This window comes from Saccopteryx leptura, chromosome 3, assembly GCF_036850995.1.
Source record: "Saccopteryx leptura isolate mSacLep1 chromosome 3, mSacLep1_pri_phased_curated, whole genome shotgun sequence".
NCBI lineage: Eukaryota > Metazoa > Chordata > Mammalia > Chiroptera > Emballonuridae > Saccopteryx > Saccopteryx leptura.
Window position 1 is genome coordinate 200,210,376 of NC_089505.1, and position 17,624 is coordinate 200,227,999.

At 40.5% G+C, this 17,624-nt stretch overlaps 1 non-coding gene across 1 annotated transcript; it reads right to left on the reverse strand.

The window, feature by feature from the left end:
• Window positions 1-14,887: 14,887 nt before the first annotated feature.
• On the reverse strand, window positions 14,888-14,963 carry TRNAG-GCC (transfer RNA glycine (anticodon GCC)). Its single transcript has one exon. It is a non-coding gene; the product is annotated as a tRNA-Gly (tRNA).
• Window positions 14,964-17,624: the final 2,661 nt, after the last annotated feature.

Below are 17,624 nucleotides of genomic sequence, written 5' to 3' on the forward strand. Positions count from 1 at the left end.
GGGTGGATCCCGGTTGGGCGCATGCGGGAGTCTGTCTGACTGTCTCTCCCTGTTTCCAGCTTCAGAAAAATGAAAGAAAAAAAAACAAAAACACATGTGAGAGTGGAGTTTTCAGGGAGTATCTTGAAATGAAGTGAAATGTACCAAACATTCACTAGTTTAGGCCTTGGGATGTGGTCGACAGATTGTCCCCCTCCCCCACCCCAATTGTTTTTATTTCTGTCCTCCCACTTGTGTTTGCTTTTACAGTGGAACTAATAAAAACATACTTAGCCATGTTTCAAAAGTAAAATCACTATCTAAAGAGAACACAGGGCAGAGACTGAGATTCATGAGAAATCGCAGAATTAAAAGGGCCAAAGTGAACATCAGTTATTAAAGGAATTGCTTACTATTGATAATAGTTACTTAAATGTTAAGATTACAAAATATAGTAAATATTATTTTCTTTTTTAGGAACGCACATCTATATACCTCAAGATGTACTTGCTTGTTTCTGTCTTTTATCATTGATACAAGAAATCTCTATGCAAAGAGCTCATAAAAAGGGAAAAATACAATAACATTCCCATCATATATTGATAGAGAAGTAATTATATAAGTGAAAGTATAGGATAAAATATTAAATGTTAAAACTGCTCAGGCATGGTTTTTAATTTTTAATTTACATTAGAAAATATAAAAGGGCCCCTGGCTGATAGGCTCAGTGGTAGAGTGTCGGCCCAGCATGTGGATGTCCCAGGTTCAATTCCTGGTCAGGGCACACAGGAGAAGTGCCCATCTGCTTCTCCACTCCTCCCCCTCCCTCTCCCCCTTCTCTCCCTTTTTTTCTCCCCCTCCCACAGCCATGGCTTGATCAGTTTCAGCACATTGGCCAGGGTGCTGAGGATGGCTCCATGGAGCCTCTGCTTCAGGGGCTAAAAATAGCTTCCTTGTGAGCATGGCCCCAGATGGGCAGGGCATCAGCCCCAGAAGGGGGTTGCCAGGTGGATCCCATCTCAGTGGGGACACATGCGGAGAATCTGTCTCTCTACCTACCCTCCTCTTACTTGGAAAAGAAGAAGAAGAAAAAAGGTAAAAGGAAAATATAAGGTTGCATATGCAATATTGTCTATGTAAAAAAATGTACTTTCAAATGTTTAGAAGGAAATATACCAGAACATTAACTGTATAGGGATATGAATATCTAAAATTATTTTCCACATGCTCTCCACTCAATTTTCCACAATGAGAAAGTAAGCCATTTACAAGTAGAACATCCAACTTTTGCTAACATACTTTAATGATTAACCGTGAAAATGGCTTTCTTTGTGTCTACTTTATTTTTCTGTTAGGGTTCAGATGAGTGTGTGAATGGTAAAATTTGAAAAAAGTTATTGCTTTGAGTCTGTTCATATTTACAAGCCTTTCAATCTCACGTGCAGTTCACTGCTCTGAGGCAAACCTGGGGCGGGTGATTTATCCCCAGGTTTCCGGGAAGAGACTAGAACATTCTTGGATGGTAGGGCGACATATTTCTCCTCTATCCTTGTGTGATTCTTTTTTCTTAGACTTCAAGGACGAGTTCTCCTTCCCAGGTCACATTGTTTCTGGTTTTGTTCCGGGGATCTTGCCCTCCCTTGTTTTCGTTGTTGCAGGTGTGTATTCCCTTTCTACCACGTGGGATGATCCCTGAATCTCTTTATTGAGGATGACTCATAATTGGGGAGTAACAAATCGCCACTAAAGTTAATAGTGCTTCTTAGGGACTCCATTTGTGGCAATAAAATTTGCAACTAGGCATGAACAATTTCAATTTGCAACACAGTGTCTTAATTGTTCAGAGATGTCTATAAAAATATACTGTGGCAAATTAAAATGGCTTATGAGCTGCTGAGATTTTTTTCCCTTACCAAAAACTGCGCTCCCTAGAAAGCACTTTTCCCTTCAGCAGTGACACGTGATGGTTGGCTCAAGCATCAACAGTCTGAAATGATCACGCTGTACGTACTTGACACGTGGCGCAGAGGCCACATTTCCTAGACTGCCAGTGTCCCATATATGGTTAGAGAGAACATTTGAACCAGAAGTAGAACCACCCAGGTTGGTGAATTGAATAAAGCCTTTTGTTATTGATGTATTTTAGCCCCAGCCTTGACCTACATAAGAAAATACATGCCACCTTTACATACTGCCTAAGGAAAATGAAATGAAAACTATTTAAATTAATGCTCCCCTGCTCTCCCATGCTTTTTAATCTTACAAGCTCACATAATGGAAATTAGAATCTTCCGATAAAAATCTCTCCCCTTCCTTTTTTGTCTTCCCAGTTTCCAAAGGTTAAGAGAGAAAACGTCTTCAGGTGTCCACTTCCACTAATGACCCTTTGTAGTAGTACATTCAGGGATGTACATTCAGGGATATTTCCTTTTTTTTTTTTTTGTCTATATCTGTACATCTTACCTTCTTCCTCATATTTCTTAGTGTCACCCCTCCAACCTGCCCTGCCCCTACATCTCAAGGGTGAATGTCAATAAATATCTAAGATTATTGCCTAAGGCTAATAAATTTTTGTAACAGAGGCCAAAACCAGCTAAACTTGGACTTATCAGATACACCAGTGTATTCTTCCTTAGTGTGTATGTAACTGGTGAATGTATTGGGCTGGGTAAAGACATTCTGGGTAGAACCAACAGTAATTTATACCTAAAATGGAATTTAAGAAACACTGAATTGTTACTCAATTTAATTGCTTAGGTGACCATCTTCTGAAACCTAACAAATATAGCTGATTTGGGGAGTGGATTTTGGAGTTCCTCTGTCTCAATGTGCAGGTTTTTTTCTTGCATGTAAACACAATATACAGGATTGGGCAAAAGTAGGTTTATAGTTGTTCATGTGGAAAATAATACAATAATTTATAAATAATAATATAAGAATAAACTGTGTTTTGCAGACTCACAAGACAACCTACTTTTGCCCCTCCCTGTGTATACTCATTGACCTCTTAATTACGGGGATACATTCTGAGAAATGTGTCCCTAGGCAATCTCCCCTTTGTATGCACATCATAGAATGCCCTTACACAAACCTAGCAGCTACAGCCTACTACACAGTCTGTATGGGATAGCACTTACCTATATGCAGTCCATCATCGACCATCTGGTTATATGGTGCATGAATGTATATTGTTGGTGGTGGGATAATACTATCTGTGTGAAATGAAAATGTAAATGAGCAGGAAACTTAAGGCCAACAGGGAATCTTAGAGAATCTATGATGAGAACACTGTGACCTCCCACTAAAAAAAAGTAGATTTAAAGGAGGTAGAAAAGTACACATGCTAAAGCCAGAATTCCTAAGTCACTTACCTTTCTGTCCCTTAGTTCTGTACCTCGTAGGGCTGTCGTAAATTCTCCTTTCCAAAGGTGATTCAGGTAGCCAGGCCAGACTGAGCCTATGGCTCTCCCCACTGGCCTGCAGAGCTGGAGGAAGACCACAGACACCAGTCCTTGATTAGGTCTTGGTCTTGTCACTAACTGTTTTGGGCCAGCCACTTGAACCTCTCTGACTTCAGTGACTTCCTATGTGCAATGAGATGATGGTGCTGTGTGACCCTTTCCCTTAAATCTCTCTGACCCAAACCATGGGTCCAACAGTCTGGTTCTGAGGAGGGTAAGGTGTTCCTTGTGATCGGGAGATTGGGCAGTGCCATTTCTCCAAACCCAGTCCCTCTTTCTATACTATCAGTCCTGTTGAAGGTGGGAAGGGGGACAGGGACACACCGCCTCTTCACTGTGTTGGCTGTTAAGTGCTTAGCCTTAACTGCCACCATTACCAACCTAAACAGAGGTGGGCAGTAAACTAACTTCCTTGGTTTCAAATTACTCTATTCCTTCTTATACTTTACCTCTGTGGTTTTATTACTTGCAAAAGGCAGAGATTTCTGAAGAAAAAACAGTGAATTGTAACATTTAAAAAACAACAACAAAACCAAAAAGCATTTTTTTTTACCACAGGAAAAAAAAATTTGTTTTGCAACAGGAAAGCCTAGCCCCCTCCACCCCCCTTGGTCATCTTTCCAGTCCCTTGAGGGGCCCCTGAACCTTTCATTTCCTTCAGATTCCCCTGGTCAGGCTTAATGATGAACAGAGGTGTTGGTGGGTCGGGAATGGGTCTGTACACTGGGCAGGGCAAGGAACAAAGTTTGGGCTGTCCCTACTTTCTGAGGCTGATGGGCAGCTCCTTAACAATACACCTGACATGTAAGCTGTTTGTTGAGCTGCACATTGTTTCTTAGGGAAAGTCGCTATCATAACCATGCAGAAAGAGATTTACTTTGTGCCTGCCAAGTTTGTCTTGATCTTTCCATTCACACCATTCTCATGTAGTATCTTAACTTGCCAGTGACAAGATAAATAACTTAAAAGGGGGTGGATTTCCTCAGTCCACCTAAATTCTATCATTGTCTTTCAGGTCATATTTTCTAACTTAAAGAATGGAAAACCTCTACTGTGTTTTTTTGGGGAAAGAATTACAATGACATAGTTGACATTTAGAATCTTGTTTGAGTCTACTCTGTATCTGAGTCTAGTTTCCTTTCATAAAGAAAGATCTTATATTTTTTTGTCCAACTCTTTTCTTGGTGTAGTGACTCGTGCATACTTGATGCTCTGTGTCAAATGAATTAATAAAGAAACATCTTCCCTAGTCTTGTCTCATTCTCTGTTTTGCACCCTTTGCCATCATCACAATTCTTGAAATTCTGCTGAAGTCACATGAATCTCTTTGCTAAAGCACACATGGTTTCATTGTTACTTTGCACAAATTCTTTGCCTATGTTGCCCTCCTTCCCCTCTGCAATAATTTATGGTTGTGATTACTGACAAAGTGTAGCTCAAAACCTGAAGCTTCTCATATACCTTCCGTGAGTGGTCCATCTACCCAGGTTGTCTTTTCTACTTCATACCTCCATCACTGACGGACACTGGGCTGACTCGCTCTGCTGGGAACACTCAGAAGCCCAGGTTTATCCTTAGATAAAGAGTGTCCTTTTACATGATGGAAGAGTGGGGAGTGTGAGCCTTGAGTGTATGTTAGAAGGGACAGCTCATCCTCTCTTCACAGAACACCCTGGGTGGACAGATTAAGTAAATTGATGCCGTGTTGGTGGCAGTCCTGACTCCGTACTAGCATTCATGGGCTCACATGTACCTGGGATGAGGCTTATTTCAAGATGACCCCTTCTCAGTCCTTCTCTCTTCTCTGACAACAGTCATTAAGAGATTAGATTTCTTGAAATATCAGCATTTTTGGCCCCCTGGCTGCATAAAGCTCTGTAGCCTAAATGAGGAAGGGATTTCTGAATAGATTTTTCAGCAGTGAAGAAATCCTGAGTTTTAAAAATATACATTCATAGTGCAATGCACTCTTTTACCTACTGTGAATGGGCATATGCCTTTTAAAACCTTAATTGCAGTCGAGGGCATTTAGAGGTGTCTGTACAGCGGGAGGAGATGTTGGGTCTTATTCTCACTGGCTGTCACACAGTATTTGAATATGTCAGTTCTTATCGTGTATAGAACTCTCTTTTGGAAGGAATGGTTCATTTGGCTTCCATATTTGTACGGTTTTAGGTTCAATATTTTTAGGAGAAGAGATTGCAGGATTCTTAATGCATCAAGCTATTCTCTGCCCTACTATTCAGAAGCAGAAAGTGCTAGATAATATGAAATAAGTTTTGTGGTACTGAAGAGCCTACTTATATCAGGAGAAAAAAAATGGAATGATGCCAGGGAGTCAAGCTGGTAGTAATATCTAGAAGCAAATTGTGTGAAAATAATTGTACTTTAAAAGGGAAGGATGTAGCCTTGACTGGTTGGCTTAGTGGTAGAGCATCAATTTAGCATGTGGAAGTTTCAGGTTTGATTCTCAGTCAGGGCACACAAAGGTGATTATCTGCTTCTCCCTTTCTCTCCCTTTCTGTCTTCCTCCCCATCTCCCTCCCCCTCTCCTTCCTCCTCTCCTTTCCCTTTCTCTCTTCCCCTTCCCTCTCTCATAGACATTGCTCAGTTGATTCAAGCATGTTGGCCCTGTGAGCTGAGGATGGCTCTGTGGAGCCTCTGCCTCAGGCACTAAAAATAGCTGGGTTGTGAGCATGGCCTCAGATGGGTAGAACATCGGCCCCAGACAGGGTTGCCAGGTGGATCCTGGTCGGACCACATGTGGGAGTCTGTCTATTTCCCCTCTTCTCATTTAAATGTTTAAAAAGGGAGGGGAAGGATATGACCACTTATATCACTTGGGTGAACTCTAGGGTTGGTAGAACCTGAAAATGGCAGATCCAGCTCTGTAAGGTAAATAGAAAAACACCTTGCCTTTCTGATATTTTTATGCCTTTTTTTGTTAAAATCAGTCTTAGTATATAAGCCTTTTTGATGGACAGGAAAAAAGGGCAAAATTGTGTATCTGATGGTCACCTTCAAATTCATTTTCCTAATTAGTGACTTGGGTACTCTTTCATGTACCTGGGTAGTGCTACATTAATTCTGATGATTTGGTTAGCTCTGATAACAAGAGATAGAGCAAAACTTTCTATTTGACTCTATTGCAACCTACTGGGTCTTGCACCTTGCTGCTAGCTGTGGAAACCCTGGAAAATTGGTGGTCAAGCTTAAATAAAAGACGGAAGTGCAGTTCAACACAGCTTGAGCAGGAAACTAGGGAAGCAGTGCTTGGCCTTGGACTAGAAGTTGCACATGCCCGGATCACATGTGCATTGATTCTTCTGTTAGCCTCTGTTTTTGTTTTAGTGCTCATGTTTAATTTATTAATAAATCCAAAAGCCTTCTGTTCCTTTTCTGGGTCTTGCTAATTGAAACATGTGCTCACAAAAAATTGTTATCTCTGCTGGCTCTTCCATGATCCTTACCTGGAAACCTGCTCTTCTAGGGGCAGTTTCTTCTTTTCATTTCCCCTAGCTTTTCTTTCTCCACTTTGCTGCTCGTAGCCACTTCTTTTCCTAGAGATGATAATGACAATCTTGCATATTTTCATATTCTTAAGAACAAGCCAAATTTTATGGAATTAACTATTTTAAGAATCATGTTATGTTTCCACAATTCCTTGCTTCATTTCATGTGATAATTAAGAATGTGCATTTTCTTCATATTTTTGGTGGTAGACTTCGTACCTACAAATTGATAATGATGTATATGCCACCAATCTGAGAATAACTTGAGCTAAGATGGCGTTGTAATGGAGCTGGGGCCCATGAGCGAAGTTTAAGACCAAAGTGAACAGTAGGTACTAGATGTTTCTCACATGGTTATCTCTCTGTGAATTGTTAGTAGGGTCATAGGATAATTTTCATCAGCGTCTTGACTTGTCTGGCCAATTAAGCAGACATGTCTCTGCAGTGTAAGCCTATTAAGTAGAAAGGGTTGGGTCATATTGGGTATAATTGTAATTAAAGATAGTCCGCCATCCCCCTTGTAAGTTTACCAAAATAAATAAGTGTCCTAAATAGAAGAAATTCATGGTGAAGCAATGAATTGCTTAAACTTATAACTGTTACAACTCTTCTGCAGGCCAAATGATGCTATGTCTATATCAGTGTTTAGATTTCATAGGATTTCCTCCCCCCTCCCCACCTCCCTCCGTGGGATCTAAGACTCACTTGAAGTAACTTTGGCAGAAGAATATTAGTTACTTAGACCTACAAAGGATATTTTGATCTGTAATATAGAAAGCACATGTAATAATTAATATAAAAGCAGCTGAAAGTGCCTGAGGTCAGTACTTGCTACATCAATATTGCTTGTAAACAAGTATTAACCAAAATTACTTTCAGAGGGCCCTAATTACGTGTTTTCATTTAATTTTGTCTGATTTAATGATACTTTTTATATGAATTTGCTTCATGGTTCCTCTGTTGATTGCAATTTCCTTTCCCTGAGAAGAATGTATTCAAGATGGGACAGTCCTAAACTGCTTTTTAACCATCTAGTTTGGTGTCCCTGTAGCTATTAGAGGCGTGGTATCTGATTGTAAAGCTAATCGATGTAAAGCCAGTCATTTAAATTTAATTCCCTTTGTGCACAGGTTTTGATGTAAAAGTCACCTACAATGAGGTGCACAAATCTCACTGGTAGGTTTGAGTTTTGAGAACCACATACACTTGTATGACTTGGACTCCTGTCAAGATGGAGGAGTCACTGAGCCAGTTCCTGCTTGCCCTTCCCTATCCGTCCCTGCATCAACTGGCGGTCCCTGCTCCAGCTTTTCTTTCCCTCTTCGATTAGATTTGCCTATCTTATAGCTTCATGCAAATGAAGTCTCACAATATGTAGGCTTCACAATTTTAAGGCTTCTTTCACTCATAAGCTTAATTTTAATAAACAGTTTTTACAATATGCATAATCAAAATTAGTTATGATAAGCAATTGCATTAGAAATAAAGCAAACAGAGAATGTTCTTGTTTCAAAGAAGAGAGAAGGCAAAATTAATACATTATAATTTTGAGATGGCTAAGCTAACAAATACTGATCTCATTTTTAATTGAAATTTTAATTGATAGAATTATAGATTCACATGTAGTTGTAAGAGATAATCCAGCCTTTACCCAGTTTCCCTCAATGGTAGCATTTTTCAGAAATACAGTGCAATATCTTCATCAGGATATTGAACATTGATGTGACCTACCATTCTTAGATTTCCACAGTTTCACTTGTGTGCCTGTGTGTCTGTGTGTCTTTATTCTACACAATTCTATCACATGTGCAGGTTTGTATGTGCACCACCATAGTAAAGATGCTGAGCATTTCCAACAGCACAAGGAGCCCTTTCATGGCTACAACCCACTCCCACCACTCCCCTCCTATCCCCAGACCCTGGAAACCACTAATTGATTCTCCATTTCTAAAAAACCTTCATAGGAATGGAATCCTATGTTTTATAACCTTTGGGATTGGCTTTCTTAACTCACCATAATTCCTAGGAGGTTCATTCAAGTTGTTGCATGCATCAGTAGTTTTTATTGCAAATAGAATTCTATGGTATGTATGTATTCTAGTTTATTTAACCATTCACCAGATGTTAAAGGATATCTGGGCTGATTCTGGTTTTTGGCTATTGTGAATGAAGCGATTTTGAACATTTGTGCACAGGTTTTTGTGGGAGCGTAAGTTTTCATTTCTCTGGGCTAAATGCCTAAGGGTGAGACTGCTGGGTCATATGGTAATTACATGTTTAGTATTAAAAGAACTGCCAGCCCTCGCCAGTTGGCTCAGTCATAGAGCATTGGCCATGCCTGTGGAAGTTCTGGGTTTGATTTCCAGTCAGGGCACACAGAAGAAGTGACCATCTGCTTCCCCTCACCCCTTCCTCTCCTGCAGCCATGGCTTGAATAGTTCAGCAAAGTTGGCCGTGGGCACTGGGGATGGCTCCATGGCATCTCCGCCAGGTGCTGAAATAGCTCAGTCGCCAAGCAGTGGTCCCAGATGGGCAGAGCATCCCTGGGTTGGAGGCTTGCTGGGTGTATCCCGGTCGAGGGCACATGTGGGAGACTGCCCCTGCCTCTCATTTAATGATAATAATAAAAAACCCTGCCAAACCACTTTCCAGAGTAGCCATACCATTTCATACTATTAACAATGTATGTGTGACACACTTTCTTTACATCCTCACCTGCATTTGGTGTTGTCATTAATGTTTTTTGTTTTTGCCATTCTGATAGGTATGAAATGATATCTCATTACAGATTTAACTTGTATTTCTCTGATAGTGAATGATAAACATTTTTTCACATTAATGTTATTTTTATTTAATTTTTAAGAAAAAATTTTTGGGTGACATTTGTGAACATAATTATACAGGTTTCATGTGCCCAATTCTACAACACATCTCTGTGCACAGTATTGTGTGTTCAGCACCCCAAGTCAAATTTTCATTCATCACCATTTATACCCCCAATACCTCCCTCCACCTCCTTGTCCTGCAAGCTTCACACTATTGTCTGTGTTCACAAAGTTCTTTTGTTTTGTTTTGTTTTTGTTTTAAGTGAGAGGAGGGGGAGATAGACTCCCGCTTGCTCCCTGATCAGGATCGACCTGACAACCCTGTCTGGGGCTAATGATCAAATCAACAGAGCTATCCTCAGCACCTGAGACCAGTACTTGAACCAATTGAGCCACTGGTTATAAGAGGGGAAGAGGGGGAGACGGAGGAGAAGAGAAGCAGATGGTCACTTCTCATGTGTGCCTGACCGGGGATTGAACCTGGGATGTCCGCATGCTGAGCTGATGCTCTATCCACTGAGTCAACTGCCCAGGGCTACCATGAGGTTTTTTTGGTCCCTTTTGGCTCTTCCCTCCACCTCCCTCACCCAACTCCCTCCAACCTGGACAACTGTCAGCCTGCTCTCTATGTATGAATCTGTTTCTATTTTGCTTGTCAGTTCATTTTATGATGAACATTAAAAAAAAAATTTCTTTATTCAGTTTAGAGAAGAGAGACAGAGAGAAAGAGAGAGAGGGGGTGGGCGAGAAGCAGGAAGCATCAACTCCCACACATGCCTTGACCAGGCAAGCTCAGGGTTTTGAACCGGTGACCTCAGCATTTGAGGTTCATGCTTGATCCACTGCGCCACCACAGGTCAGGCATGATGAACATTTTTTATGTGTTTATTTGCCATCCATATATTTCCTTGGTGAAATGTCTGTTCATGCCTTTTCCCATTTTCTAGTTGATTTAAAAATCCATGCTTAAATAGATGAAGCAAAAGACAATCCAACTAGTTTTCAAGAACATTTAAGAAAAATATCCCAAGAAATATCTCATTTGACTTGAGAGATGCTATTAGTAGCTGGATAAGTGATAAATTGAATCACCTGATGGATATAAATGGATGGTTTGCAACAAATGGTTGAAAAAAATTGTCAACTTTCTGTGGCTCCCACAATTCTCCTGTTGGTAGCGTGGGCTTTGAATCACTAACTGCCCCCCTTTGTTGGGGGAGGGGGTTCCGGGCTTTTCCCTGCTCTGCCCCAGACCTTATATTCTCTTTTCCTTTTCTCTATAAACTTGGGTGACAGATTCACCCCCTTGACTGAAATTCTGAAGTGTACTGATGGGTTCCCTAAACAGGGACTGTGGACCAAATCATTGCTGTTCTTACTGTTGTTTTTTCTCGATAGGACTTGGCCATTTAGATCACCTCTATTTGCCTATTTCTGTAGTGTTTGTTTCTGTCAGTCTGAGTAAGATGTGACAGAGCTCTCTTGATGGAAGGATAAGAAAGAAGCAATCTAGAAATAGCAGAAAAGCTTTCTAGGACACTTGGTCGTGGATTCATTGTAGAGTGACACATGGGGACATCAGAACATTTTCTTAGGTGATGCATGTCTGACCAAGTAATAAGGTAGAGAAGAGCTGAAGGCTTACAGATAAAAGGACCTAGATTTGTGACTTTGTTCTGCTCTGATTTAGTGGCATTGGTCAGATTACTTAACCTCTCTGAGCCTCCACTTAATTATTTGTATAAGTGAGTAATAATTCCCATACTACTTCCACCATGTTTTATAAGTATCAAATAGGATACTGTAATGCATATGTAAGTGATAAAGTATGCTACAAATGTCACCTGCTATTATGTTTATAATAATTATTCTCCTCCCCACCACTAAAGCAATTAGAAACACAAACTGGAAGAGAAAAAGTCATTTTCACAGAATGAGGTCAAATGATCACTGTAAGTATCTTAAGGTAGGAAAACCCCCTAAGTATTATTGTTTTCTTAGATGTGATTTTCATTTTGTTTCGTTGGCAAGAAAGCACTGAAAGAGTCAATCAGTCAGCACTAATTATGCTTCTGTTAGACCACTGAGAAAAGCTGCTAGAAGAATGAAAATAGAGTTACTTTAGGAGTATCATGATCTGACCTATTTAAGTTCTAGTTTAAAGATGGGTTATTAATCAACTTGCCAGTCAAAGCCTTACCTGGGGTCCTTAATCATCATCTAGATTAGCCCTGTGGTACAGAAGTCAGACAGACCTAGGTTTGTAGAAGGAGTGTTATTAACTGTGTGTGACCTTGGATGAAAGATTAGATTCCTCTCTTTATCCATAATATAGGTTCAAATGAAATTATTTACTGATGGTATAGGTGGCTAATTACCTGGAAATCTACCTTTAAATAATAATTTTGAATTATTTTAGGTACAATAGACACAGTGTAGTTGGCAACCTGGCTATTAATTGAGAAGTTCAGAGACAAGGTCATTGAAGGTTGCAAAATGATTTTATTCTAAAATAGGTGATTAGTTATAACCAGTTTAGGAATGAATGAAGCCAAAAGTCTGTTTGCACACATGCAGTTTGTTGCCCCAGATCTTAATGTGGGCAATTTACTTTTGTGATTCAGGGTAATTATAAGGTCTCAAGGCTATGGTGAGGATCAGGTGAAATTAATGTATGTGAAAGTGCTTTGGGAACTGTCATGTGCTATATAAAGTTTTTGTCTGTTGTAGAGACTATGGGGGTAGTAATAGAGAGGGGTTTGAGAAGAGTATATGTTCATCAAGCTTGAAAATCTAAGAATGTTTCCAGTTACTGGATAGTATTGGAAAACACTTAAACTTTATTCTAGACTCCATGTATATCACTCCTGTACTCTTGAAATACACAGCCACAAACTGAATCACGGCCTACTTTATAGTTTACCATTCTATTGTAGGTAGTAATATTTAAAAAAAAAATTGCACCTTAAATCTGGAGAATCAGTACGATGACTTCAGAGAGCATAACAAGGAGAATTTTAATTTAATGGAAACCCAGCCAATGACTAGATTAGGTGACAGGAAGAGGATCAAATGGATTATGGAAAAATGAGGAAGGAAGTGAATTGAGTCATTATGCTTTTAGTTACAGTATATTTTTATAGTTGATTCTGGGGGTGGTATGTTGTTTAATTCATTATAGCCTTTAAGAACCAATTTCAGCTTAAAAGCATGAATGATTGAAGCTCTAACCAAATACTAATTCCAGCAACTAGAAAGCCATGACTTTTTAATGTCCTTTAATCTGAAATGGATTATGATTTTTCTATAGTATCAGCTTTTCAAATATTTATTTTATTTCAAACACAAGGGTATATTTCACTCTCTTTGCCAATGTCTAAGGCAGTTGCTTCCTATCTTTTAATATAGGGCATTGGTGTCTTTAAAAATGTGCAGGTCTTAAATGAGTATTGCATTAGGAATTTGTTTGCACATGTCCCTCCTTCATTAAGAAGAAAAATTTGTATCTGGTCATAAATGAAATGATCTAACCTTTGTAAAATCTTATTACTTATGTTTATGTTACTTGTATTGTATGGTGTGAGCAGTATTACATTCAGTTCTTGACACCAAAAAGAGAACTCTAAAGGAATTTCCTGAACAATGTCTTCGCAGGGATTTTGCACTTTTCCATCAGTGACTGATTTCACCCCCTCCCCCTTACAGGCACGTCAGACTTGTGAGTAGCCTTGGTCAGCTCCCTGAGTAGGGCCAGATGTAGGGCACACCTTTGTTTCTTCCCTTTGTTTGCTCAGTTGCTGCTGGAGTAGTTTAGCCTTCCATGTTTTGTCCTTTCCTTCTCTAAAATTCCTAGATGTTTGTTAATTCACATGTCTATAACCATCCTTCAGCTTTTCATACTGACTCCCCACTACTTTGTCACTTTCTATTCTTCTTCCTATTAGTTGACGTTAGAGAAAATGTTTATTTGCTGACTGACTGGTTGATTGTTGGTCTTTCTACTAGAACTAAGCACTAAATGGCAAGCACTTTGACTCTATTCATTCAGACCAGGGCATACACACAAGTATTTGTTGAATCAATTAATAAAACTTAGTATCCTAAAACAGTAAAATAAAAAATAAAACTTAGTATCTTTAGTTTTTAGAACTGTGTTTCTCTCTTTGGCTTCTTACATTATTTTTTTTTCTTTTTTTTTTTTTTTTTTTTTTTTTGCGCTGGAGAACTCCCTAATAAACATTATTGGGGGAGAAAGGAAGCCAAATGAATATGGGTGTCAGGTTATCAAGTAAATATTGGAACAATTTTAGCCTATGATTGGGAATGTTTATTTTGTTCAAATGTATTTGGTCTGACCTTGGAGTTAGAGTTACTTATGAAGTTTCATAAATGTTAATGAATGTTTATAATGTGGACTATAAGCTTGAAAGCAGTTAAAATATAAATATTTAAGCCATACGTTAGAAAATAACCAGAACATTGCAGCTATTTGGGGTTGTAGAGGAAAATTGCCTGATTTATTGAAGAGCGCTGGACTCGTGAAGTCCTGGGTTCTATTTCCATTCCTGCTTTTGACAGCACTTCACAAAACATCGTCTCTGTTGAATAAATGTTCAACAGGATAGTATTAATCCCTTTAAGAAGAATACTTTTATATGACTAAGATATTTTTGTGCTCCAGTTGCTTTGGCTTTATTGCTACTTTGTTAGTCTGTTCTTTAGGTCTTTGTTTTTTGAAACCCGCCAGGAGTACATGTGTGTGTGTGTTTGTGGGTGTCTGGCTCCATGTTATCAGTGCCTCATTAGTATCTTTTTTTTTTTTTTGCATTTTTCTGAAGCTGGAAATGGGGAGGCAGTCAGACAGACTCCCGCATGCGCCCTACCGGGATCCACCCGGCACACCCACCAGGGGGCGATGCTCTGCCCATCCGGGGGGGTCGCTCTGCCGTGACCAGAGCCAATCTAGCGCCTGGGGCAGAGGCCACAGAGCCATCCCCAGCGCCCAGGCCATCTCTTGCTCCAATGGAGCCTCAGCTGCAGAAGGGAAAGAGAGAGATAGAGAGGAAGGAGAGGGGGAGGGGTGGAGAAGCAGATGGGCGCTTCTCCTGTGTGCCCTGGCTGGGAATCGAACCCGGGACTTCCGCACGGCAGGCCGATGCTCTACCACTGAGCCAACCGGCCAGGGCCAGTATCTTTCTTTACCTCACGTTTGTTTAAGGTTCACCTGAAGAAACAATCTGTGGTCCTTATGAAATGCTTACCACACTGTATAACTGTGCAGAATGTAGCAAGTGGAATTTACAAAGTAACAACAGCAATGAAGACACACTGGACAGATTTTGATGGGGCCAGTGGAGATGTTACTGCAAATCAAAGTGACCAGAGATGATAGCCTCCTTCTCCTAAGTAAGGAAGCTGGACCTTGATAAGTCTCAGAGGAAGGCAACCACTTAGGCACCAACCAGGTGCCCTGATTGAAAGCAACCTCATTTAACAACATTAGTGTTATCAGGGCTTTTATGTCAGACTTCTTTCTGTCTGGTGTGTTGGGTGAATTTTTAACTAAACAGGCTTTACAATGGAAACAATGAAACAGACTCTAAGCAACAGCTAAAACCACTTCAGGATTCCAGAGCCTTACTCAGCTCCCTCTCTCAGGACCCTTCCCTCCTCTTCATTTGTTCCTCTCGCTGGGCATTCTTGTGGGGTGGTATCCCTGTCATTCTCTGTCCTTGTGCCATTTGATAAAAGTGCTACTTTCTGGCTTCAACTGTAGACCTGCTGAATCAGAAACCACTGGGGAAGAATTAATTTTGAAGTCATTTTTTTTTTTTTTTGTATTTTTCTGAAGTTGGAAATGGGGAGGCAGTCAGACAGACTCCTGCATGTGCCCCACCGGGATCCACCCAGCATGCCCACCAGGGGGTGATGCTCTGCCCATCTTGGGGCGTCGCTCTGCCACAATCAGAGCCATTCTAGCGCCTGAGGCAGAGGCCATGGAGCCATCCCCAGCACCTGGGCCAACTTTGCTCCAATGGAGCCCTGGCTACGGGAGGGGAAGAGAGAGAGAGGAAGGAGAGGAGGAGGGGTGGAAAAGCAGATGGGCGCCTCTCCTGTGTGCCCCGGCCAGGAATCGAACCCGGGACTCCTGCACGCCAGGCCGACGCTCTACCGCTGAGCCAACTGGCCAGGGCTGGAATCATTTTTAACAAATGCCTTTCAGGTGATTTTCAGGCACATTCTAATTTGAAGACCACACATCTAACCCTAGTTTAGTATTGCCTCTGTCTTAAGGAAGTGGTTGGTCTTTGTAGCTCCTTCCTGGACCATGCTGTGCTACAAATGGGGGGGGGGGGGAGAAAACTGATTCTGAAAGAAAGACTTATTTTTTTCTTCTGGATTAATTTCTTAATCTGTAGGAGGAACTGAGAACCCATATTCTCATTTTTTCAAAGGGCCTGCTCTTTAGTGAGCTATCCTATATCTACTGGATTTTTGACATATTGATGTATATTCACAAGGAAAACATCTGCAGGTATATATGAGAAACTCTCTGAGCTTAGCAAGATTATTACACCCACTGGTACATGTGCGCACTTCGGTGAGTGTACATCAGGGTGACCGGGCCAGGTACATTGAATATTCAGGGTAAATCAGGGCTGAAATCTCAGTTCTGGGTGACTTAGAGGGCTTTTTATATGTGACTGTGAAGGTCTCGAGAGAGTGTTGAGTAGAATTAGTGCTAGAGGTTCTAAAATGAGATATCTGTGGTCAGACCCTTCATGATACTTGTTTTGTGAAGAATCTCTGTAAGGGTCGTGGTTTCCTAACATATGAAATACAGCCAATCTAGTGTAAGAACACAGTCTGCCTGTGACTTTCAGAAGGAACACACTTTTTAAACATATCAGGAAGGAATACTAGAGGTTTTAACTAATCATGGATACGTTGAGTTTCCTTGTCTTACACTGGGCACCTTTGCTGAGGAGAAGAAAAGTTCCCTGAGTCTATTTAAGTCAAAATGTTGGTGTGCTCAACCTCCATTCCATCATTCATATAGAGAGTTCATGTGAGAACTGTGCAAGTCAGGTTTCCTGCATGATGTTGTGAAGAGAGTGATTAAGATTTCGAACATTCTCTGCATTCTTCCAAACCATTGCCAATTTGCTTGAGATTGAGAAGTCGAAGTACAGTATGGAGAGTTAACTTATTTTGATACAGGCAGATGTCTAGGTCATGAAAATTTATTGACATACTTTAATGAACTACATTAGATTTTAAAATAAATAAATAAAGGGCTTGAAAAGATCCAGAATGAAGCAGGGTATACTTTTTTCACTGATGTGACAGGATATATAAACTTAAAACTGCAGGGCAAATAAAGAGCTTGGCTAAGCTGTTTGAAGAGCTGCGAGGTAGATTCCAACCAGGCTTTCACATTGGGCATATGGAAACCGGTGGTCGCATTCATTTCTCATCTCAGAACTCATCCAGCACATGGGGATGCAGGACAGTCACAGTTTCAGGAGAGGTTCACAGGCTTCCATGAGAACCAGTGCTGACTTAAATTTCTGCAGCTGCATTTGGAATGCACCTCACTGAGTTCCAGCTCAATTCATAGTCTCTCCCTGTTCTGTAAGATTGTGGAGGGGTTAAATTGGACAATATTTATAAAGCTTCCATACAGTTCCTGGTGCACAATAAATACTTGGCAAAATGAGGCTCCCCCAGGCCCTGAATGAAAAAAATAAATGTATTAATGGAGGAAAAGGAATTATCCAGAGATGATAAAACACTGTTGCTGCCAGTGGCCTTCTAACAGCTTTTTAAAAAAAACTCTATTAGTT